General features: G+C 56.9%; 1 protein-coding gene across 1 annotated transcript in view; it reads right to left on the bottom strand.

Annotated features, from left to right (window-relative positions):
- The window catches only part of SND1 (staphylococcal nuclease and tudor domain containing 1), a 128781-nt gene that overhangs the window by 82254 nt on the left and 22499 nt on the right, over positions 1 to 24028 (bottom strand). The window lies entirely within an intron of this gene.

Here is a 24028-nt window from a genome sequence, read left to right on the forward strand (position 1 = left end):
GGGAAGGGGCCAGGGAACGGCTCCAGCCACGCTGCATGCCTGCACCTGCATGAGCTTCGTGGCAGGTCTTGTGGAGCAGAATTGGCAGCAGTGAGCCTGGTGAGCTATATAAGATAATGTGTAAGGTGTACAAGATAATCCATACAGGACACAGGGTGCTGCTCACCCTCCCTGGGTCACCCTCTGCCCCTGGGAGCCCCCAGCTCCCTGCAGCTTCCCAACAGTCTCTGTGGCATGGCACAGCAGTGTGTCGCCCGGTGGGGCAGGCAGGGGCTCACAACCCAGCCCCAGAAGAGCCGGGGTGGGGACTGAGCTGCCACCAAGGCTGGTAATTCCCCCGACTCCACACCCCAAAGTGCCTGCGGCATAGAGTCCCTCAGCCCCTGGTTTTGCCCAAGGGCTCCCGGCAGGGCTCCAGGCAGGGTCCCTCCTGTCCAGGTACCGTCACCGAGAGCAGCCAAAGCAAGCACCACGCAAGAGCACGGGACAGGTGGGCAGCAGTGTCCCTGGCCACCCTCCCTGTGATGAGGCTCTGGTGACAAATCCTCAGGGCAGAGATGGTGCCTTTGGAGCCACCCCTAAACTGTGCCACTGCCACCACCCCTGGGCACAGCACATGGTGACTGCACAACAGACCTGGCTTTGAACGCGATGCCAAGGAGCTGCCACTGCTCAGCACCGTTCCCAGAGGGAGTGAAGCAGCTTTCCCGGGCAGATCCTGCTCCCTCACTGGTGCTGTGCTGGACTTTGGACACACTTTGCAGTTGGCTGCACCAGCACTGCTATGGTCATGGTGCCTTTGGGCCCCGTCAGCACGAGGGGAGGAAGGTGGGAGAAGCCAAGCCAGCCCTGGGAGGTCCGCAGCCCACGCTGGTGGAGGACAGCCCTTGGCACATTGTTTCGCTCACTGGCATGGTGCCGTGGGGCAACAGCCCCCTGCACACCGCGCCAAGCTGGGAAGGAATACACTGAAAAGAGGGAGATAAGGTGAAAGCAGCAGGAAATGAAAGAGAGGGAGCGAGCAGACAAAGACATGCTGGCACTTGCACTCCATGTTCTTCTGTAATGAATGAGGATTTGATGGAGTTTATTGTCCTCCATGCCATTCCCAGGCTGCTCCTTGGAGCCGTTGCCTCCTCCACTCGCATCGCCACTTGCCCAGTGCCACAGCCCCTGCCAGCACAGGTGATGGGATCGGCGCCAGACCCTGCAAGGACATCTCCACCCACAGCAGTGAGCCGGTGCAGCACCCAGTGCCAAATCCATCCCTGGAGGAGGCTCCTGCTCCATGCAATGGCTGGAAAACCCTTTGCAGGCAGGGCAAGGGCATGTCCCCAGCCTGGCAGGGTGCGGGACCAGCAGAGATGGGATTTCTTCAGGAAAGGAGCTTTTATGCTCACTGGGGCTCAGTCTGATATTACTTGTGGCAGAGAAAAGCTTCCTGGCGCCTAAGGAGACAGGCTTGATGAGGCCAGCACAGAGCTGTGGTAGGCAGCACGGGATGTGGTGCTAGCTAGCCGGCCCCAGAGCTGGTTTTCTGGCAGGGAGAGAGCTTTCTCCTTGCCCCATATAAAATAAAGCCCCAGCCGAGCACATGGGGATGGCATGGCTGGCAGGTGGCCAGAGGGAAGCCCTGGCATGGGCGGTCGCCTCACTCGGGAGCATGCTGCTGCCGTAGGGAATGCTGGCACTGCTGTCGAGCTGCTTCAGCCCCGCGCTCGGGCCAGCTCCCCGGCTGTGCTGTGGCACATCACAGGACGATGCATTATTCACACTGCTCCCCTCCCCGGCGAGGTGCTCGGGGACGGATGCATCTCCATTATTTAGCTGGTGCCAGAAAAATTCCCAGTTCCATGCCAGGGCTGGAGTCAAGCCTCGTGACAAATCCTGCAGTGCCAGGAGTGGGGTCTGAGTGGGGATGCCGGGGCAGATGCCCACTCCTCCTGGAGCACTGCCCCATGGACCACGGGCATCCCCTTGGGCCCTGCAGCAGCATACACGAACCCGTCCCTGTCCCCTTGCGGCAGGGCCCTGGCCGTGCGGAGCCAGAGGAGCAGGGATGACTAACTCCTCATTTCATGGTCCAGTGCTGCAAAGCCGTGCCGTACAGCCACGGCCGTCGCTTTGCTGAAAAATCACCACGCGGAGACAGAGAAGTAAGCCACAGGGCTGAGACTAGGGGAGCGCTCAGCCCTCCAACACGGCACATGCCAATGCTCCCCACATTGCCACCTCCTGCCCTCCCTGCCTGCCCCCCAAGGCAGAGCCCAGGCTTTGCTCCAGCCCCTGGAGCAGGCAGGGGCTGGGCTGGCCCGGCAGCAGCTAGGGGAAGCGCTGGCACAGCTAGCTGTACGCTGGCAGAGATGAGCGTGCAGGAGCTGCCGCCGGCCACACCACCCACCAGCCCCCCACTCTGCCCCTCGCCATACCCAGCCAAAGCAACAGGCAGTGCAATGCCCCTGGCTGTCAGGCCCTGCTCCCCGGGGCCAGGAGAGCCCCCAAAAGCCCAGGAGAGCTCCCAGAAGAAATGCTTGCACTCAAACACTACCTCTTCCCTGCAGCCAAACCCAGGATTGCTATCCCCAGCCCCATCCCAGCAGCTCTGCGCTGCAAGGACTCCCGCTTCAGGGTCACACAGCAGGCTGCTGCCTGCACTCAACTGCCTGCTCTGCCTGCTGGGCACCTGGAGCATCTCTGGTCCCGAGTCCTCAGGGCAGCTCCCACTGCCAGCCCCTGCAGCCAGCGGCACCCTGGGGTGCCCGCTGCTCGCTGGCACAGCACCGCCACCGTGGAACCTGATGGGACCCGGGTGACGCATCTCTCCCAAGGTCACGGCGAAGCCTCAAGATAAATAACACTGCTCTGCACAGGCAAAGCCCTGTGCAAACACTAATTAATCTTCACTAACGAACTCCAAATTTATTGCTTATTTAAGTGTCTATCTGGCACAGGCTGTTAAGTCCCTAATCCCGTCCCGCACGGCGCTGGAGCACAGGAAGAATAGCGGGAGTGAGTGGCAAAGCTCCGGGTGGCCCCAGCATCACCCGGTCCATGGTGCAGCACTGGAGGGCTCAGGTGCCGGCAGCAATCGCATCGGCAGAGAAGCAACCAGAGAGCAGCTCGGCAACATTTGCACAGGGAGGGTACAGGAGCTGCTCACAGAGATGCCCCAGTTTTGCTTTTAAAGCTCCCATGGGATGCACTCTCCATCCCACCCAGCACAGGGCTGGCACGGTGCAGCCGTGGGTCCCGACACAGTGCTGGCGTGGGGCTGGTGCTCTGGACAGGCTCCGCTGCCGCTGCTTAGCCAGGGATTTACCAGGCTTGTGTAAAACACTGCAGCTGCATTAATGAGAAGAGGGGAAATGCCTGACCTGGAAGCAGTGTTCAAGTGCTTAAAAGCCTCTTCTCCAAGCGCGGCATCTCTCTCCGGCACTGCACAAAAGCAAACATTTGCCTTAAAAAAAACCCAGCAAAATTGAAGCATCTCACAGGTCTGCAGCCACGTGAGAACACCCCAAAAAGAGGACCACCAGCACAGGCACCCCAGCAACAGTGCCAGCCCCACCATCGGAGCAGGCACCATCGCCGTGCCGTGCTGGGACCCACGGCTGCACCACACTGGCCCTGGAGGAGGCAGAGAGGCTGGGGCTGAGTCCTTACTGAGGCCACATCGCTGTGATGCTGATGAAAAATGCAAACTCTTCTGTAATTCCCAGCACAAGTAAAATGCAATGGGCTGTGCCAGGAGTCAGATAATAGAAACATTTAAGTGTCCAATACATATCGCCCTTAACCACTGCCCTGTCAGCCACCATTAAATACCATTTTACTGGCCTGTAAAAATGATATTTCATATGAGAGGGGAAGTGGCCCAGCAGATGAGTCTGGGAAGCCGTTCAAGAACTTGGACACATGTTTGAGGTTTTGCAAATAAACATTAAAAATCAATATAACGGCAAGGATGTTAACTAAACTCTATGACCATCAAACATCCAGCAATTATAGACACGCAGGAAGATACTTCCTTTTTGAAACTACATCTCAACTCAAGAGCTCAAACCGCAGCAGCATCCCTCGAAGCCACCTCCCCCGTCACCTTCCTGGACATGGCTTTTAATGGTACACGGGGAAGTGGAGCAGGACAAGCGAGCGAGAGGGATGGAACAGCTCAGCAGGGAGCTGCAGATGCCAAAATGCTGGCCCTGGCTTTCCCCAGTTGGTGGGGAGAATCATCAGCCATTCAAAAAAAATAATTAAAAAACAACAACAAAAAGCATATTAGCCTCATTCAATTAAACATGTGTGGTGAGGAAGTCGTTTTACTAGCCAGAAAGTCAATGCGCGGAGCTTCATCTTCAGAGAGTTGCTGGAGCAGGGGAGTGATGAAGTGTTCTCCCTTCCTCCTAGGATGTGGAGACAGGGATTTGAATCCAGAAATCAATGGGGATGTGCTGCTTCCTTGCAGGCTGCCTGCGGATACGTGTCAGGAAGCCCAGGGAAAGAAGCTAGCTTTTTGTTTAAAACAGAAGACAAAGCACCTCGAAAGTGGGTGCTGCCCCCGGGGCTGATGAGCACTGGGTGCCAGTGGACCCCTCAGCTTCCCTTCTCCTTAAATAACCACCATGTGGCTTTAAATACCTAACAGACCGAGTGAGTGATGTCTCTCCTGTCAAATTAACATCATTACACCGTACAGTAGCCAATTAAAGTCTATTTTCAGGAAAGCAGCAGCCCATATCTGCCGTGAAGGATTGCATCCTGCCATGGAGGGATTAAACACTGAGTGCCCTCAGTTCCCTGCTGCTGGGGGGTCCCGCTCCCAGCCCCTGGCCCCCTTCCCAAGGGCAGAAGATGGGGATGCCAGTGGGTGCAGGCACATTTGGAGCAGCCAGAATCCAAGACCATGGCTAGTGAAACACAGCCCGGCATGCTGGTGGCACCTTCCTGACAGCCCACTGGTTCTGGGGTGCTCGCCAGCTTGCAGAGCAGGGGAGGATGGCCTGATCCCCCAGGAACAAGCTGGAGCTCCCAGCTCCCTGTGCACAGGACTTCAAAGTTTCTTCCAAGAATCCCGGCACAGGATGCTACAGGCACCAGGGCTCACAGGGGGAACCCAGAAGAGCCAAGGGGCTGGGACCCACAACCCAGCAGCACCACAGGACTGCAGGTGGGGAGAGCTCCCCCTTCCCTGCCAGTGCAATTAGGGAAGCTTATTATTTGTAAAGCAATTAGCATAGCAAATCAACTCCAAGCGACACGTGAGAATAAGCTGTTCAAAGTGGCAAGGCGATACGGAGATCACCAGCTGCCACTGAAAGCAGCGGCCATGGCTGGTGTCCCCTGCTCTGGGATACAGCAGCCCCCAAGGGACCCCAGGATGGGGGACACCTGCCCCGTTCAGAGGCTGCCTGGCTTGTGCCAGGGGAAGAATCTGATCCGGAGCAAGCGGGGCTCCTTCCCATGGGCAGAGGAATCCTTGAGGCAGCAGCAAGGGAGACCTGGGCTGCCTGGTAAATGCCTGGAGTCAGCTCCTGCCGCTCCCCGGCATGGGGAGCATGAAGGCAAAGGAGGGAAGGGGACACAGTTCATTAGCAGTGTCACTCCTGCGGTTCCCAGCCCTCCTGCCCTAGCACATCCTTGGCTGAACCCAGCACACCCAGCTTGCCAGGGGATGTGCCGAGCGGGAAATCCATCACGGAGGCCGGCGAGGCAGTGACAGCAAACGCGGCGGTGTGCTCCATGCTGGTGTAACGAGCAGAGCTGGCGCAGGGCTCCAAGAGGAGCCTGCAGCTGGTGAGCAGAATCATGCTGTTGCCGAGTGTTTGGGGACAGGCTTTTCCATATCAAAGCCTGTGTAGCGCATCGAAGCTCTGCTCTGCAAAGATGGCAAGGCACGCATCTGGTTCAGTGGTGTGCACGTGGGCGATGCTCTTACAAACGGCATCAGCTCCTTCATGGGTCTGTCCCAGGAGCCGGGCAGCGCTTCTGCAAGGAAAGGGATGACACCAAGAGCAAAAGCAGCTACAGGAAAGTGACAGCCCTGAGGACTGCAGACACGTGCTGCAGTGAGGAAACAAGGACGAGGGGCTGCCACCGCACCAGAGAAATAAACAGCATCTCTGCTTGGGTGGCCCCAGCTCACACAAGCAGGTGCCAATTCCTGGATGCGAAGCGTGAAGTGAGTATTCGGCTTCCCCAGCGCTCTGCCTGCTCTGCCGCCTGCCTGCTCTCCTGCAAAAGTGTTCTCCACTCCTAATTGCCTGCAGAGCCCCTCCCTTGCAGCCGGCACTTCATACCAAGGCACCACGCGCCTCTCAACCACTCGAGTGATAAATGCTGGGTGCCCATGGCAGAGCAGGAGAGGGCTTTTATAAACTGGCAAAAAAGGAGAGTGCATGCCCAGAGACCCCGCTGGAGTGACCGAGTGCTGGCTGAGAGAAGGGCGGTGCTGCAGGCAGCCCTGCCTTGCCTTGCCCTGCTGCCAGCAAGCCCGCGGTCAGCCCCAGAGGTTGTGTGGGTTGCCAGCCCCAGGGGTGGCACAGGTTGCCAGCCCTACCTGGTTGCATCCCCAGCTGCAGCGATAACCATGGTGCCACCACACTCGGCATGGCAGACCGGACCAGCACAGGTATCAGTTGCAGCCCAGCCACAGCCAGGACTTGGGCAGGGGCTGTGCAAGAGTGGAGTCATTTGCAGCAGCAGCTGAGGACTAATGGGTTTGAGGGGCACGGGGGGATACGGCACCCCCCCAGCAGCCCCCCAGCCAGCCTGGGAGAGCAGCTCCTTTCCAGCTGCTCTCTCAGGGGGCACAGGGAAGATCAGAGCACCTCAGCAGCTGCTTCTGCAGCTAACGAGACTGGCCGGAGTTACAGCTGTAAGAGGATTAACGCCAGCTCTGGGAGCTCTCTGATACTCACACAAAGGAACGCCTCTAAACTAATGGGGGTCAGGAAGAAGCTTCCCCTGGAAGCCTGTTATCCTGCAGCTGCTGCTACAGGACAACTCCTACCTTCTTCTAAATCGCCTGCCTGTGGTGGGAGAGCAGGCAGCTTCAAAAGCCCTGGCCAGGCGCTCCCATCATCTGTGCTGCGATATGGATGCTGCAGCCAGCAGCGCCGGGTGATCGCCCCATCACCAGCCCAACACCACCTGGCACCCATCTGCTCTCCTCTCCCATAACGGACACCCATAAGGATGCTAAGGCACACCACTGGTGGAGAGTGTGGTGAGGCAGGAGGGCAGTACCATCAGCACGGTGCTCCCGGCACCGACCACGCAGGAGCTCAGGGGAGCCAGCACCGTGGCTGAATCCATCCCAGCACCCTGTGGGTAGAGGATTTTACCTAGACCCTGTTCAGCCCTCGGGTGGGCATCAGAGCATCTCAGGCCCTGGAACTATTCAAACATCATTAGCGGAGTTAGGCTCCTGAGCTGAGCTGAGCCTCCATACCCAAACCAGAAAGAAAGGCCCCCATTTTAATCGCTTTCATTATCAAAACAGGCTCCCCGCTGGAGCCTTGTAATTGGAAGTCTACCATTTTAGCGTGATTTGCATTTTATCAAAGCATATTGAGAGGGCTCACAGGAGTGTTCTCCCCTCGGGTCCCTGGTGCTGCATGGTACCAGCACCATGACACAGAGTGGGGAGAGCCAGAGGCGCCCCTGCACCCCAGCACGTGCTCAGCACTGCAGGCATGATGCTGCCTGTCCCCTTGGGAGAGGGACCTCGCATGGTGGCGGCAACTCCTGCCACAGTGTCTCAGCACTGCAGCGGTGCCAGCTGGGCCGAGCTTGCTGGCAGCTGCCCTTCACTGCGCATGCAGGTGGGTTGAGCTCAGTGCTGACCTTCCTCGCCTCCAAACACAACTGGCAGCAGCAGCCACTTCGAGTCCTCCCTGCTCTGCAAAAGCTCTTCTGCTTCTTCTGCAGCAGCTTCCCCAGCAGCTGAGGGTGCCTCAGCGCACCTGAAGGCAGCTCAGGGAAGCAGGAGACAGCCAGGTTTTTGGTGACACCAGGCACAACCAGCCAAGCCTTGGTCACTGGCACACCAGACAGAGGCACTGAAGGCTTTTCTCCACCATCACGTGCAACACAGAGCTGGGTCTGCGGCCAGACATGGGGCCAGGCTGAATCATGTACAGCATGGAGCAAGTTTTCTGCATCCTCCAGTCCCCTTCCTGAAACGAGCCCAGGGCCTGAGAGCAACCCAGCCTGCAGAGAGGGCTGCCAAGAGGTTAAAGGCTGCTCCATCCTGGCTGCTGTCTTTTCCTATCCTATCCCGTATCCATCCTCCGCCTCCTCCATAAAACCCGACAGAGCCCAGCTCCGGTATTGATGGTGTTGCTGGTGCACGCCACTCCGGTCTCCTCCCCAGGGCGCCGGGGCTGTGCTCACGGTGCGCCTGGGCTCACTCCCGCAGCCTTGCCAGCAACCATCAATCTCCATCAAGCCTGAAGGCACCTATTAATCACATTACAGAGAGGCCCTAATTTAAACCTTCTGCCTACTGCCACACGCTGCCTGCTCATCTCCCTCTGCCAGCCCGTTTCAACAAAGAAGAGTGTGAAGGTCCGCAGCCCGTGGTGATGGGGAGCATCCTGCAATGGGCCCAGGGTGTTTGTGCCACTCCTGGCAATGCGGTGTGGTGAGGAATGGCACGGAGGACTGGCAGCACCAGGAAAGTAGTGGCATCCCCTGGAGGGACCCCCACCGCCACTTAACAGGATTCCAAAGGAGGAAGGCAAAACTTTTCCTCCTCTCTGGATGCGCCAGCAGCTGTTTGAGCTGGGAGTCCCATGCACAGAGCTGGTGGCAGGCTGCATCTAGCCCAAAACCCTCCAGGAACACACTGCATGCTGCAGCAAGTGGCATCCGAGCTGCCATGGGGGAGATGCTGGTGGGTCCGGCCCCAGAGTGGAGTGGGGCTTACAGGGCCACAGGATGCCGGTGCCTCGGGATGCCAGCAGCATGGCAGGGCAGCTTTTGGCAGGAGAGGTGCTTACCCACCGCAGTGCTTGGAGCACAGCACAACCCATCCCAGGTGCACAGAGGACAAGCACAGTGCCATAACCGGTCACCTTGGGGCTTCTCTCGCCTGATGGAGCAGCAGATGAAGCAGGACACAGCATTTTCCTCAGGAATTTCCATTGCTGCAGTTAGCGCCTTCCAATAGGCACATGCTGCTCCAGACCTTCAGCGGGTCCCCAGCAGACCCCAGCCTTGTTCCTCCATCTTTCTGCATCCCAGAGAGATGCAGCCAGGGCACGTGCCGACACAAGAAGTGCATGTCCCACCATGGGCTCTGCAGCCAGCACTGCAGCATCCCCCGGGCAAGCAGTGCAAACCATCCCCACTCCCTCTTTGGGCTCAAAGCCAAGTCCAGGTGCTGCCAGGACCAAAGCCACCATACTTTTTTTGCAAGAGCAGAGCCTGCGTCTCCAGTTGCTGGCATGCTCAGCACCTCTAACTCCTCAAAAGTGGGTAGGAAAACACATTTTGTTTGTGGATCATAATCCTCTGAAAGCTCCGCACCACAGCTTTGCTCCTCACCCACAAGAACACAGTTTTACAAAGAGGAACAAAACCCGCTGTGCACACCAGCTCCCCGGCTATGGCAACCACACTGGCCACAGCCGCTCCAGGCAGAGGATGTTCCGTGCCCCCACCGCCTTCCTTTGCACAGCTGCCTGCAATCGCATTAGCACCAGGCTTAAATTAATAAAGGTGTTTGTCTTGTCAGTATGTGCTACATGTTGAACCAGCACCCTCTCGGGAACTGCGCTCCCGCAGCGCAGGGATGAGCTCGATCCTGCCCAGGATGAGCTGACTTTGTCACTGGTGTTGCCCCATTACAGCATTGCCGCTGCCGTAGGCGGCTCCAGTCTCCTGCCTCCTGACAACCCTCCTCGTCCCCAGGGAAGGAGCTCAATGTCTTCAGTATCATGCACCCGCAGCCCCCAGCTGAGAGACCCCAATGTGGGGGCACGCTCCCCCTGAGGCACCCCGGCATGGTTTGCTCTCGGTCCATTGAGGGGCTGGTGCTCTGACAGTGGGTGCTCACTCCCCGCTTGCTCCCCGCTCACTCCAAGACAGCGTTTACGTGGCCATCAGCGTGGCCGGTGAAGGAGGGCTGGGCAGCACCGAGGATGGGGATGAGGGCAGCAGAAAGCTCATGTCACGCAGCCACAGCAAAGCCTCCACTGCTCTGGTCCACGGGGAAATAAAACAACCCCAGCAGAAAAAGCCACAGGACAAATGGAAACCGCGCGATCAATAGGATCATCATCTCTTTGCCGGCACAAAAATAAAAGGCGAAGCTGCAGATGCTGTTTCGGCACAAAATATCAGCAGATGAGCACCGGCTCACAGGGCTCAGGGCTGAAACAGGCATTTTTGAGAAGGGCACTGGTAGAGATGTTGCCCTTTGGGCTGGGGACACGTGCCAGTGATGACCCGGACACCCTGGCGCACCCGGAGCAGCATCCCCTTGCAATCCCCTGAATCTCAGCCTGGAGGGGCATCACCAGCGTGTGCCGTGGCTGAAGCACAGCGGTACCAGCCTGCAAAAGGATGCTGTGTCGTCCTGCTCCCGACACCAGACCACGCACCCACAAAGCCCTCTCCTCCCCTGAATCCCCCCTGCATCAGCCATACCCTTGGAGGTACCACCGAGCACAAATGCTGAAATCAGCTAATGAAAGTTATTTATGAAGCGATTACCAAGTTGGCTGTGCCAGCGCTGAATTAAGATAATTTGTAATTACGTGCAACGCTTTTAGAATACAGCACGCTTATGTTTTTAGTCACTTGTTTTATTAAATTAAATGCTCAGGCTAATTACAGGCATCCTTTGGATATCTCCCTCTCAACTCTCGACCCGCGGGAGCCTGTCACCAGCAGATAGTGCGTTCATTGCTCCAGTGTGTTTGCTCACACAGGACCATTCGGGGCTGTAATCAGCAACTATAAATTACCTCGTTAAAAACAGGATTACCCTTTGCAAGGAAAGCCTCTGCTTAAACCCATCAAGATTCTTCTGAAAAGTAATTTCCAAGCAATTCAAGTTTTTGTTTTGCTGGCATTAGAGGAGAGCATTTCCGGCTGAGGAATATTTGGGAAAGAACTCCTTAGTTCAGGCTTCAGTGCTGGAGCAAGAGCATCTGAAGGGATGTCTTACCCGTGTGCGCAGCTCTGTCGCAACCTTTGCCCCGCTACAAAAATGGCAAAGCATCTTCAGGTAGTGGCAGGGAAGGCAGTGCCCTTTCCTACGAACTAATCGGGAAAATCAGCCGAGCACAACGTTGTCCGTCTACGGGGAATTCATTAACCAGCGGCGCTTTGGCAATGCGCACAAAGAGCCACCTCTCCACGGACAGGGAGATAATGTTGTCGCTAATGAGGAAACTGAGAAGTATAAAAATATTCAGTAATTTCAGAAGGGTTTTGGGTTTTTCTTTTGTTTTAAATTTTACAACACTGCAATGTGTGAATTCTATTTTAAATGAACCTGACTTCACCTGACACCCTCGTCGAGCCAAGGGAGCAGCAGAAAAGCAGTGCAGTGCAAGATGCTCTGAATGTCCCATAGACGAGGCCCCTGGAAAAGCTGATCTAGCTCATTACTGAGCTCCAGAGATGCACCAGCGGCACCAGTGACCCATGGGGAGCCAACAGCCCCAAGCATGGGCAAGGACAGCCAGAGCATCCCCCTGGAGCACAATGGACCAGCCAAGGTTCTCCCCGAAAGGGAGGGTTAAACAGGAGACAAGGGATTTGTTTTCCTATCATTCTTCCTCCCAGCATCAGGTTTAGCTCACCCACGCTTGTGTGCCTTCCCCAGGTACCCTTCTGTCCATAAAATCTGGAGAAATCACGCTATTTAATTTGGGTTTATGCTGAATACCCATCCGCTTGCTGTAACGTAGACCCCCAGAGGGCTTACAGAGCAATTTAAGAAATATTTTCCTCCATGGTTTCAACCTCTCGTTGCTCCCCACTCCATGCAGGATCACCACAGATAATCAGCCTGGTACAAGCATCGCCCTGCATCCCCTGGGGCTCCGCTGTGCCATCAGAGGACCAGCCCCCTGCCCAGCAGCATATCAGCACCATCCTGCAGGGCTGTCAGGGCTGCTCCTTCTCATCCAGGGAGCCGCCAGGGGACAGACCCCTGAGACAGACCCCAGCGGGGTCCCCACTCTTAGCAATGCCAATGTCAAGTCCTGCCATGACCCAGCCCCAAGCAGAGTGATGCTCGGAGCACTGGGCTGCCGGAGGGAGCCAACATGGGAGGAGACAGTGCAGGCACAGTGGCACGGCATGGCACAGCTCCTGCCCCAGCAAAGGAAGCCAGCCCTGTCCCTGCCTGCCTGCGGACTGGCACAAGGCTTGGTCAGGAGACGAGGGAACAGCCCCATCCCCGCTGCCTGCTGGAAGAAATCTTTGTGATAGACTGCCCTGCCAGACCATGCCAGCTCTGCTCCTTCCCACGCTGGCTCTCCAAGCCAGAGGGAAATGAAGGAAGGGAGATTGCAGCGCTAGGGGAGGACTCGCGCCAGCAGTCCCTGGGGATCTGCAGGGGAGGATGATGGCAGCAGCGCCCACCACCACTAGCCCCAGCAGCAGGGGTCTGAGCCAGCCACAGGGTCCCCTCCACGGGACATAACACGAGAGAACAGCAGCTGCAAAAATCACCCCAACATGGTGTTTTTGTGGAAAGGGACCCACGACTCAGTGTGCCATGGAGCACCCCACTTAGCCAGGCACCCCCACACCACGCCGGGCACTGGAGCAGCCCCTTGCAAAGCTGCCCTGTGCCAGCCTGGCTCCCTCCTCGACACAGCAGCTGGCCCCAGCATGGGTCATGGTGGGGGACCCCAAGGGTCCCCTCTGCCACTCCTCTGACCCCAAAGCACTCAAGGAAGGTGGCTGGCACAGGCACAAAGCCCCAGCGCCCATCCCACCCCACTGACCAGGAACTCAGTAACCAGCCCAGAACGCCAGAGAAGCAGCAGCCCCGCTCCACAAACGCCTCCATCCACACATAATGGAGCTTTTATGTGATTGTCGCCCAAAAAGTAATTTACTGTCCAAAATCTCACAGGAAAGTGATTCAACATGCTAACTGCCCCAACCAGCACAAGTGCTGCTGGCTGGCTTTGCCGGAGGAGGGATTCTTCCCTGCAGCTCTCTCAGGAAGGTGAGGGAGGGGGAAGGATGGACACCCTCAGCCTGGATAACACTTGCACTTCCCGACCGCTGGCGCTGCAGACCCCACACCAGGACATCCCCACGCTGCATGTCCCCCAACACCTTAGCCAAAGCCCAGGACTACCCCGGAGCATCAAACCTACCACAGGCGGGGCTAGGGACTGAGGGCAGTTTGACAGATCATGGGCAAAACCCATGCTGGATAAGAGATGGTGGTTTTGGTCTACCCCGACCAAAGCCAGGCAGCCCCATGGGGCACCCAGGGTCCTCTGTGCTGCCCACGCGTCCCCAGGCTCCCCGGTGCTCCCAGCCAGAGCCACCTTGCCTCCAGCTCTGCTGTCACGGCAGCTCCCCGAGGCTCGGCGCTGGCATTTCACACCCTCCCCGGCATTTTGGGCACAGCAGGTGTGATGCCACGCCAGCAGCTGGGGACAGAACAGCCAGCGGCAGGTATGGGAGGCTCAGCAGCTTGAAATCCAGCCACACGTGTGTTGGGATGGGGCACCACTGCACACCATCACTGTGGGGCATCGAGCAAGGGGGTCGGGCGGCTTTTATGTCTCCAGCAGTATTTAGGCTGATCTGCTCACAAGGAGAGTGAAAATGGGGTCACCGGTCTCACAACGGGGATGATCTGGACTCAAAGCCTGGCTGCAGGATGCTGCAAAGCCAGGAGAGGCTTCTGCCTCCTTTTAGCCAGGCTCTAAAACTAAGGGGACAGGGACAGGCTCTGCTCAGAGCAAAAGAGCCAGCAGCTGCTGGCAGACTCCCCATCTCAGGCGGTGGCAGCCATTTCAGGACTTAAGGAAAAACCTCCACACTTCCACCACCGCTAACTCGACTTTCAAATGGTAACTGCACACCCCAAGGGATGCGTAACAGGGCTGTCACTTGATAGACCTCACTGCCCTGGCTTTGGGGTCGCATGGCCTTTCGGAGCATGGGAGGGGACACACATGCATCCGCTTTCGACAGCATCCCTGCTTCTGGCGGTTTTAATTTCTGCTAATCCTCCAGCTTACGAAGTGCAGCCCCGCAGTGCACCGGCAGCCCCAGGTCCTAGGTTGAGGGAGGCATTTTAAGATGTGGGAGCAGCTCAGAGCCCAGCTCGGAGCTGCCCGCAGAAGCCAGCAGAAGATGAAGCTGGATGTGAGTGCACCGTGCCGAACCCGCACGTGACAGAGGGGAAGAATAGCAGCCAGCGAAAACTAGGACAGCAGCGGCCGGACAGGGAGGGAGGCAAAAAGCTTTTAAGGATGGAGCTGCCATCCCCACTGCAGAGCCCAGGAGAGAGGACATCTTGAGCCATCACTGTCACCATCATCATCCTGTCCTTGTGCTCACAGGCCATGCTGCAGCCCCCTTGCCAGCCCCAGGGAAAACACTTTGTACCAATGGTGCAGGCAGGGTCCATCCTCAGAACCTGCAGCAGAGGGTCAGGGTAGAAAATGCTGAAAGGGCAGCCGGAGCCTTGCTAAACTGTAGCCAGTTCATCCTGCTGCGGACCCCCAAGAGGTGGCTGTTTGCAGCAAAGGAGGGGTGTGCATGCAGCATGCAAGTGGTGCGTGGTCCATGTCCCATGCCACTGCTAGCATGCCCATGGGTGACAATTGGGCTATGCCATGCCAGTGCAGCCCTGCACCAGGAGGGGACAAGCCCTTCCCTGGCACCAAGCCCTGCACATGCTGGGCAGCTCCTCCATGGGAAGCTTGTTTCCAAGGGGCCCAACAGTTTTGCCCCTTGCACTGGTGATTTCAGGAGGTGTCAAGGCGGGAACTGTTCACATACAATGCATCAGGGAGGTGACAACCACCCGAGTGCTCCTGGCACAGCCAAGCACCAGCAAAGCCCACCTGCATGCCAGCACCCAGAGGCAAGAGCAGGCTTGGGGCTGCCCCAAAAGGAGCTTGGTGCAGGGGTGAGGCATTGTCCTCTCTGCTCTGGGGTGTGGGAACAGGATTGCAGCATCCCTCAGTCCCTGTGGATGAACGGTGCCAGCAAAGATCCATAAACGCAAGCTGGAGCATCCCCTCCCTGCAGCCCACCTGCAGGCGAAGGAGCTGGGTGGGCTGCGGGCACCAGCGAGGGACACACACACCATCCCTTGCAGCACATCTTCAAATGTCTAGCGACTAAATAGAGATCTCCAGAAGCCAGTGCTAATGGCAGGAGGAATATTCATGATTACTCTGAGCTGGAAGAGCGTCGCACGGCACTAGCAGAGGTGTGTGGAGGGAGGTGTTAACACAGCTGAAATGCCAGAGTGATGCAAGGGGGGCTGGGGGAGGCACTGAGTTCTCCGCTCCAGCAATCCCCCTGCTCCAGCAATCCCCCTGCTCCAAGGAGAGGGATGCCTTTGTCATGCTCCTGGCTGGAGGGATAAAAAGCGGAGCCCTGACCCGCAGGCAGAAAGCGCATTGCTGTAACCAGCTCTAAACCAAGCCGAGCAGAGGAGGAGCGAGGTGGCGGGACAAGGATGCGAGCCTGGGCTGGCTCTTGGCACGGGAAATTCCCCTTCCTGCCTCCAGCCCAATCCTGCTGGGTGTCCATGCGGTGATGGAGCTGCTGGTATCCCTTCACTGTGCTGGGGTGAAGGTCGTGAAGCAAAGGCGATGCCAGCTCTATGGCAGTGCCCTTGAGCCAACGTGTGCCCCAGCCGTGCCCTCCAGCATCCCCTCAGTCACCCTAAGCCACCAAGGGGCCATCCCACCGGTCACAGGGAAGGATCCAGCGTTATGCTGGGGTGATGCCCAGTGATGCCAGGTGTGGAGGCAGAGACCTGCTGCAGCCGTGCCGGGCACCAAATTCAACTTCCTTGCAGGACACTGTGGCTCCTCACAGAGCAGAGCGCTGCCGGCAGGGGACGGCTCTGGCTGCCTCCCAGATATAGTGGAGAGGTTCCAAAAGCCATATGCTGCTGGGGAAAAAAATTAAGCCTTCGCAGAGCCAGGTTCATCACATACCTAAAATCACGGGCTTAAGTTTCCCGAGGCACAAGGGTGCTGTTGCTAGGCAGGCCGTTAATTGCACAGTTCAGCAATGTGGCAGAATTGCACAGCTCCTCTCTAATTTAGTGCAATTTAACCATCAATAGAGGATTCACAGTAGCTTCCTGATGAGATCAAAAGGTCAAAGCTTCATTCTCCCATCAGCGTTTTCACGCTCACCCAGCAGACCGAGAAACATTTGCCACAGCCTTAGCACAGTGTCAGACCCAACCGCCCCGAGAAGCTGGGCAGCCACGCGCACAGGACGCCAGGTCTGCCCGTTTCTGCTTTAATGCTTCTGGACTGCAGGCACTGGCGATGATTAAGCCTCTCCAAGCAGAGCAGCTCCCAGAGAGCAAGATGCAAAGCCCGGCTGGAGTGTCGTCCTCTTAAATGCAAGCTGGCAGGTGCCTGGATCCTCCTCAAAGCATCAGTGTCAAAACACTAGGCACTTCTGCTGGGTCAGAAGAATTACAACACTTAAATGTAAGTTGTTTGGGAAGTATTTTAGCACAGCCCAATCTTCAGGGCTTATTACTTTCATGGCATCAATAAGACCAAGCACTTAAGTGCTGCCGCTATTTGCAAAGCATATGGTCTGGAGCTGCATCGTCCTCCCGGCTACATCTTCCTCCCGGCGACATGGGCCCTGGAGCCATGTGGTGCAAGTTAGCTATTGCCTGTGGTCACAGAGCTGTTGCCTCACAGAAGAAGCTGCTCTGTAATTGTCAGCAAGCTCCTGCCCATCTCCCCAAACCAGCGTCGGCTCCAGCTCCAAGGCTGGCCAGCTGCTCACAGCCCAGCACCAGCCCAGTCTCTGCTCCTCCAGGCTGCTGCTGCCCGCTTTACTGTTTCAGGGTTTTTTCTTTTTTGCTGCTATGCTTTTGCTCTCTAACCCATGAGCAATTTCCTGGGATGCCAGAGGCTGTAATCCATACATGAACCCAGCTGTGCCAGCTCACAAATTAATCCAGCCCCGATCAGTCCTCGTACCTAGCTCCAACAGATCCCCCGGGAGCCAGGCTCTGGCTATGCCGTCGCGTGTTTGCTTTCAGCCGGGGAAAGAACACCCTCCTGCGATAAAGCAGCGGTATTTTGCCAGGGGTCTGGATCAGCCTGAAGCCCCCACCCCAGAATTTAGCACCCTGTGCTGCCAGGAGCTGTATCTCAGCAATCTGGAGTCCTGGATGAAATGCCAAACAATTGCTTTCCCACTGTGGAAAGACTTAGGCAGAAGGGAAGAGAGGAACAGTGGAGAGATGCAAGCTAGCCGTTTTTACACTAGAAAAAGCATGCTACCCGGAGGGCAGAAAACAGGTTGCAAGAACATGCTGACTTCATATGTCTTCTCCCTAGAAGCTATTGCAGCCCCTATTAAATATTGATGGGGGAACTCTAGTGCCCCCACTTTCTGCTCCTGCCTCTCCTCAGATGCACCTCTCCTCTGCCAATATTTAGAATACATTAAGGCCAGATGCCCAAGCACTTAGCATTTTACGCCGCACTGCTCCGCCGGTGTGGCAGGGCTCACCGTGCACCCCATCCACGCCAGCAATCAGTTCTGTTACACAATACATGGATGAGCTACGATGATCCTTGTAACTGTAATTTAGCGGAGATGAGACACTGATGAGTTCATGGGTTTGTTTCTCATTAATCTTTTATGCTCGTTGAGTGTGGTGCGCTTTTTGTAGTACAAATCCTGCTCAACAAATAGGGAAACAAGATCCGCTTTCCACACGGACCCCGTTGCTCTCACAGGCAATCCCTCTGCTGCCACAGAGCCGTACGGCATCACTCAGCAGGCGGGGCTCGCCTGGGCTGTGGGAGCCTTGAATTCAACTCCAGCACAGAGATACTGGCCAGCCGGGCACAACCCACAGGCTTTGAGCTGCTGCTGAAAGAGACCATCCTCATGGCACCAACAGGGAATAATGAAGATAAGCTGGAGCTCCTGGGGGAGCCTGGCTGAGCTGGGGGATCCCCCAGGTTCCTCCAAGGCTGGTTGCCTTGAGCCACTCATTACTAGAAGGATGAAGGCACCAATCACGAATCATAGAATCATTTTGGTTGGAAAAGACCTTTAAGATCACCACATCCAACCAAGAACAGTCCAGAGCAATGGGAGAAGTCAGCAGATGGGTGTTAAGCCAAGGAAGCGATGGAAACCACTGCCAAATTCTTGGGAGCAGCCCGGATACCTCCCTGGGATGGACAACAGGAGACGAGTTTTGTAACACAGACTCTAAAAGCAATGTGCCACACAGAGAAGAGGTATCTGATAGCATCAGCCCAGACACATTGCCGCTGCTCTAAAATTGCCCAGAGAATAAAGTCGCAGGCGCACATCCCATGTAGTCTGTGCCTTTGGGGGGTCCCAGCACGGCTCCCCTTCCCTGTGCTCCTGTCTCAGCCCTCAGCTCTTGCTCCCGGGGGGGATTTCCAGAAAGCCAACTCACAAGCCTCCCACCAGGCTGGCAGACCCAGGCACTCCTCCCAGCCACAAACGCATCTTCAAAGGCTGTGCTGACAGCCTGGGCAGGCTGCAGCAGAACCGCTGCACCAGAGACACCAGTGAGCTGCCACCACTGCGCCGAGCAGCTCACGGGCAGGGGAGGGAAGGAGGGAGGCACAAAATAACCCTGCAGGAAAAGTGCTGGAGAAGCCCGAGGAGAGTCCAAACTGTGTCCAAGGGTTTTGGCAGCAATGGAGAGCTCCTGAGCAGGCAGAGCCCTCTGGAGCACCAGCTCACCACTGCCCATGGATGTGCAGGCAGGGACACATGCTGGCAAGCATGGTGGGAGCTGCCAAGGAAAACCAGCCCTGCACCACCCCAGGAAAGCCAGAGCTTGGTGGCAGAGCTGCTGCTGCTACCAAACCGGAGAGGGGCTAGGAATGACAAGCCGGGGAACCAAGTGGCTATCTTGTTTTTGGCATTGAAGAAGCTTGTGCTGCCGCGCCATTGGCATCATAACCACCGTGAATTGTGCTGTCACCTGAACAGCTCCATGGAGCTTTGCAACGCAAACCGAGCACTTCGCTCCCCAGCCAATGTGCCACCTTCAAGCAGCCTCCGCTGAACTCCCAACTGCCCCGGCAGCGCAGTGGGGACACAGCCAGCCGCGCTGTGCTGCAACGCCACCTCTCCTGGCAGGGGCCACGGTGTCGCCCGCGCTCCCCAGAACCTGTCGAGCCGAGGATGCCAGAAGAGCCTCTGCAGGGACAGGAGGAACCGCTCCACGTTCACAGCTAACGTTCGAACTTCTGCCAAGCCGAGTGCAGCCACCCTCTCTCCAAAATCCGGCTTGCTGCAGAAAAGCACCAGGCAGACACCTGCAAACCATCTGTCGAGCAGCCCTCGCCTTGCCTCGCACGGCACCAACTGCGGGCGGCTCCCACCGAGAGGGGCTGAGCAGGATGAGGCACCCACAGGCACCTGAGGCTCTGCCAGCAAGACCCGTGCGCCATCAGGTACCCCAAAGTGTCACAATGTTAGAAGAAAAAGCTCATCTCCAAGGATAAAGCAGATGTGATTGCTAAAAACGGGTGTGATGGGATCCTTCCTGAACAGCTTGTTTCCCAGATCTCAAATGGGTTATAAATCCATCTCAAAGAATGTCAAAACCAGTAACTCGAGGGGTCCGGGCTGCCCTTGACCTCAAGGTCCATTGCCTGCCCTTCCTCAGCTGCACACTCCCCAGTAGCTCCTGCTCCAGCAGTGCCGGATGGGGATGGCAGCAAGCTGGGCAGGTCATATATACAAAACCTCCCGGTTTCACATAAATATCCTGGCAATCAGCAAGTGTCAGGGAATGGAGCAGAGAGAAAGTACTGCCGTTTGATGGGGTTTGGGTAAAATACAGGTCTTTCTAAAATCTGCTGGAGTGTGGCAGAGCGCTGGCAGGCAGAATGATGAGGAGCAGGAGCAGCGGTGCTGCCGGGGGCTGCCATTCATCACCCGCCCTCGCGCCGCGCAGCTGATGCTCTGCCTTCATCCGGGCATCGCTTGGCACTGCCCAGAGGCGAGGGGGTGACGAAAGTCACCTGGCTGCGCTGCTGGAAGACAGATCGGACACAAGATTAAAGACACAGAAAAATCCTTGCAAGACTTAAATACCGGCACCTCTGGGAGCCGACAGTTTGCAGTCAAAGACCACGTGAGGAGCCGAAGCCCAGCAGAGCCAAGCCGCGTGGCTGCCCCAGTACCGACCTTCTGCCGTCATTGCTCTCTGCAGCAGGACACATCGTGCCTGGCTAGGTGGGCAGACAGACAGGGACGTGTGCATTTTGCCCAGCATCATCGCACCGTAAGACCAGAAGAGAACCAGTATTGCAAGCACCCTGCATCCCAACCGAGCAGAAATGCCAGACCACCCGGTGGGTCAAGCCTGATGGCTGTGGGCTCTCCCCCACTTCCCAGCCCCCCCTGCAGGGCTGATCCCTGGCTGTGAGGGTCCCCACCAACCAGGAACAAGGACCCCTCACAGGTGACGGCTCCCACTCTCCAGAGGCTGGCAGGCACGAGGGCTGGCTCATCCCTCATCTGCTCGCAGCCCAATGGGAGTCAGCAGTTCCCCGCCTTTGGAAACATATCAGAAAGCCAAGGAACTTGCACACAAGCTCATTTGAGAGCTGGGGGGGGAGTAAAAATCCAAGCCCAAATCCTTCTGTCTTTTCTGAAGCCATTTCCAGCTTCTCTACATTTCCAGCTCTTCACTGCTTTCTGTTTGCAGCAGCATCTGCTCCTCCAAGTTTGCCCGGTGTGGTGACAGCCCTGACGCTCGTGTCAGCTTTGCAATTAGCTGCCAACGTGCCAAACACAGCCCCAGCAGACACGAGGCTCGCCAGCGCTCCGGCAGCACGCTGGCAGCCAGAGCAGGCACAGCACCGGGGCCCTGCCACTTTGAAGACCCACCACCTTGCGCCCAGCTGGAGGGGGCTGGAGGCACCCAAAGGTACCCGAGAGCCCTCCCCAGCACCCCAACACCTGCGGGGCAAGTGGACAGGCGTGAGCCACCATCCAGAATAAACAAGAAAAACTGGACAGCCTCAGCTTTGTGTCCTCAGAAAATACAGCTGGAAGGTGCCCCAGGGCCATCCAGGCAATCCTTGAAGAAATCCCCCACTGCCAATGTCAACCTTATCTCCGCTGCACAGGCACCATGGAGTCCCCGAGCAGCGGCACAGCCAGGAAAGAGCCGAGACATCGCTGCTCCTGATCCCCTTTCCACCTCCCTCTGACTCCCAGGGATGAGGGGCCCCAACGCTGCCAAAACCCCAAGCCCCCAGCACCAACTGCATCCCTCCCCACAGCCCTGCTCTGGCCAGGGAAGACCGTGCCGCACTTCCAGACTTCACAAAAACCCAACCCACCATCAGCAGGATGTTTTTATCCCATTTTTTTCCTCTTTGAATCAGGGTCCATGTGTTTGACTCCCCCACTCCAAGAGTACTACCAATTAAGATATCAATTTAGATAAATTGGGGGATTGGAGCAGATTTGTACTGCCATCACATCAACTGGGCAAATCTAGCTTGCTAAAGCAGAGCCACTAACGAGATTCTGGAGTTTAGCTGTCCAAGGGAGTGAACTTCTGATTAAAAAAGCACAGATGAAACCTCCTGAACACCGGGAACAGTGCTGACACCAAGACCCAGGAAAGCCCCAGTCCCTGAGCCAGAATCGTCACCTGCATCAACCACTGCAGCCTGCAGCGCTGGCGCCAGCAGACCTGGCAGGTCAGGGCACCTTGCAGCCGCCGCTCCTCCCCAAGGGTTTGCTCTTCTTCCTCCCATCCATGGAAACACCCAGCACAGCAGGGTTCTGCCCTTGGCCAGATCTAACACACTGGCAACCTACGTCAGCAGAGCCAGATCCGTCACCAAGACAGACAGAGCCCGGAGCCCACCATGGGGTAGGAGGGCTGAGCAGTGTGGGACGCTGTAGCAATGGGCATCAGCTGCGGCGATGGGGAAGGGCTTCTCCTTGCTCAGAGGCACCTTGCTCACCCCAAAGACTGGAGAACTCCATACTCTGAGCCCCAGATGTGGACCACAGCTGTGAAACGAGCTACTGCCTCCAGGTTGTGGGCTTAAACCAGCCCTGGCTCCAACCCGGCCAGACGAGGACCAGGCACTTTCACCAGAGGCGAGGGCAACACCAGCCACAGTGGGCACAGCTCAGCCTCCAGCCCAGCAAGTCGCTAAGGCCACGGCAGTGGCCAGACACGGCCTGGGGAAGGATTGCCATGAACACTCCGTTTTTGATGCTGCGCAGCAGGAAGGAGCCACCCTGCATCCTGCTCCCGAGATGCTGCCCCAATCGGGGGCGGGGGGGGGGGGGGGTCCTGGCAAGGGGGCTCTGGCCATCCCGACACACCATGGCAGTGGCACCGCACCTGCAGAGCCAGCACCTGGGCAGTGGTGGGAGATGCGTCTTCATCTGAATACGTTATGTTCCTCGACAGAGACAAGTGATAGAGATATTAAATGCTATCAGCTCCTGCTCTCAGGATTCATTTTGCGCCGGGTGATGAAGGCGGGAGATGAAAGGCTGTAGGATTTTATTACGCTGAATTTTCAGTTTGTCATTTCCCATCTACTTGATCAGATGCCTTGGGACCAATTTGTGCTTGGTGGGATGGAGATGGATCTCCCCGGCAGAGCCACGTTATCTACGTGCTACCTGCTACAGTGGGTACGTGTCTAGCCCCGACTGCAGGCAGAGCAGCTCGCAGCCAGAGCTGCTGAGCCCCGACACTGCTGCAGAGCTGTCAGACCCACGCACAATGCGCTGTGAGTAAAGCCTTCCAAAAAAGCCTGAAATCAAGCCTCCCCCCCCCCAAAAAAAAAAAGAAAAAAATAATAAAAAATGTGTACGTGCCTTGAGCTCAGGGTCCATCTTTGCAAGGGCAGTGAGGATGGGGGTCTCCCACACTGAGATGCCCAAGTGCAGAAAGCTCCAGACCGTAGGAGCTGGAGCAGGGATTAAAGGGGAGCAGCAGCAGCAGCCAAGGGTCCCCAGGCACTGTGGGGCTGGGGGAGCTCTGGGGCAGCAAGCATCACCCTGAGAGCAGCAATGTGCCCAGCCAGGGACAGGGGAGAGGGGCACACAGCTGAGCAAGGAGCCCAGTTTGTCTGGCCAGGGCTTTTTTGGGCAGTTGTTGGGGTTTTTGGTGTTTTTTCCTTTTTTTTAAACTAATGATCTGGAAGGGGAGGGGGCTAAACATTTCATTAATTGCATTCACAGGTAATTAAGCAACCACATAAGCGGAGCCAGAGGTGAAAATGCAGAAGGACCTAAAGAAGGGTAAAACCCAGAAAGAAAGAAATGAGGTTCAGCTGGGGCACCCACAAGCTCCTGCACAGTGCAAAGGCACCCACAAGCAGGACTGGGGAAGACCACGAAGGACAAGAGAGCTTGCACTGGTGCCAGGGCCCAAAACCCTCTCGGTTTAGGGGTGCGCAAGTAAAAGACAGGTACAGCAGTGGCAGGCCAAGTACCCAAATGGGTATTTTCTGAACCTCGTCACTACAGCCATCATGGTCCCCAGGACCAGGGCAGGATGAGCTCTGGAGCACCAGCTGCTCCAGCTCTTGCAGGAGGAAGGAGAGGAGGAAGATGGCAACAGCTCTTGCTCCACAGTGGTGCTGCGTGACTTGGGCTCACACTGGCCAGGCCATGCTCATGAGGACAGTTAATTTCACGCCACCGGAGGGTCTGGCAGCAGGACCTGCAAACGCTGGATGCAACCTAAAGGTGCAGGTGTTCCCAAATGCTGAGGCCACTCCATACGAGTTCCCCAAAGGAGAAGCCAGCTGCAGACCAG

Source organism: Falco naumanni, chromosome 5 (genome assembly GCF_017639655.2).
Source record: "Falco naumanni isolate bFalNau1 chromosome 5, bFalNau1.pat, whole genome shotgun sequence".
NCBI classification, from domain to species: domain Eukaryota; kingdom Metazoa; phylum Chordata; class Aves; order Falconiformes; family Falconidae; genus Falco; species Falco naumanni.